This window comes from Stegastes partitus, unplaced genomic scaffold (genome assembly GCF_000690725.1).
Source record: "Stegastes partitus isolate 25-593 unplaced genomic scaffold, Stegastes_partitus-1.0.2 Scaffold2, whole genome shotgun sequence".
Taxonomy (NCBI): domain Eukaryota; kingdom Metazoa; phylum Chordata; class Actinopteri; family Pomacentridae; genus Stegastes; species Stegastes partitus.
In genome coordinates, this window is record NW_007577733.1 from 694072 (window position 1) to 695273 (window position 1202).

A 1202-nucleotide genomic window follows, 5' to 3' on the forward strand; every position below is an offset into this window, starting at 1 on the left:
TTAAATTAGAATATGATTAGAATATCCTCTATAGGTGGACAATTTGCATCTCTGTAAATAGTTGTGCCGGATGTTACTCATATTCTAATTTCTGACTATAAATAAAAGGTCATTTGCAGACTGTGACCCCCACCCACAGCCTCCACTGGTTTTAGTAGTAGTAATAGTAATAGTGGTAGTAATAGTAGTAAGTAGCAGTATCAACAATTTCCCTGAGGTTCATACCAAAGGGATCAATAAAGTTGTCTCTCTATCTATCTAGTAGTAGTACTCACAGTGACCTGAGCAACACAACACATGCAGGGCTGCTGAAAATAACCCCGTCTTGCAAGACTTATATTTAGAAACTGACACTAAGTCCTCAATTCAACTATTTCTATTCCAGTTTCTATTGATTCTATCGCTTTTCTACACCATCATTCCAGTTCATTGTTTTTATTTGTCCAGTTTCTACTAATGCTGTAGATTTCTATGCTGGCAGTTTGTAACATTGGTAAAGTTAGATTAGTTTAGATTAGATTCAAATTTATTGTTATTGCAGAGCACAAGTACGGAGACAACAAAATGCAGATTAGCATCTAACGTACAGTGTGAACAGGATTGTGTGAACAAAGTGTGTGAATATAACAGCTGTACACAATAAAACAATAAAACGTAACACAGCAAACATTTTACACTACATACTGTGCAGCTTTGCACATTCCCAGGTCAATAATTTGCACATTCCTGCACAATTTGTACAGCTGCCTCACTTCAACAACACAGTAAATATCTGTATTGCTTTTGCAGCTGCAGCTCTGATTTGCTGCACATGCTGTTCACTTGGCTTGCAACTCTTTCTTTACATTTTTGGGCGTGTCATAGTTTACTGTTACGCACCAAAACACCAAGTCAAATTCCTCATATGCAATAAGAAATTCTGATCTCTGAAGTTTATTTATTGCTTGCAATCTATATTTTTCAAATTTTGTATTGTTCTTTGCTATTTGAGTGTGTGTTTGTGTTTTATTTGCCAGTGAGTGTAGATATTATAGTATTTGTCAGGCGTCTGAAGCCTCTCTGTGTTCTTGATGCCACGAGGTGCCTGGCACTGAGATCTTTTAGAATCAGGGCCAACTCTTATCTGATCTCTCATTATTTTTTTTTATTTATTTTGCCAACAGCCGCCCATCATTTCCTGTGTGTGTGCGCCCGTGTTTCTG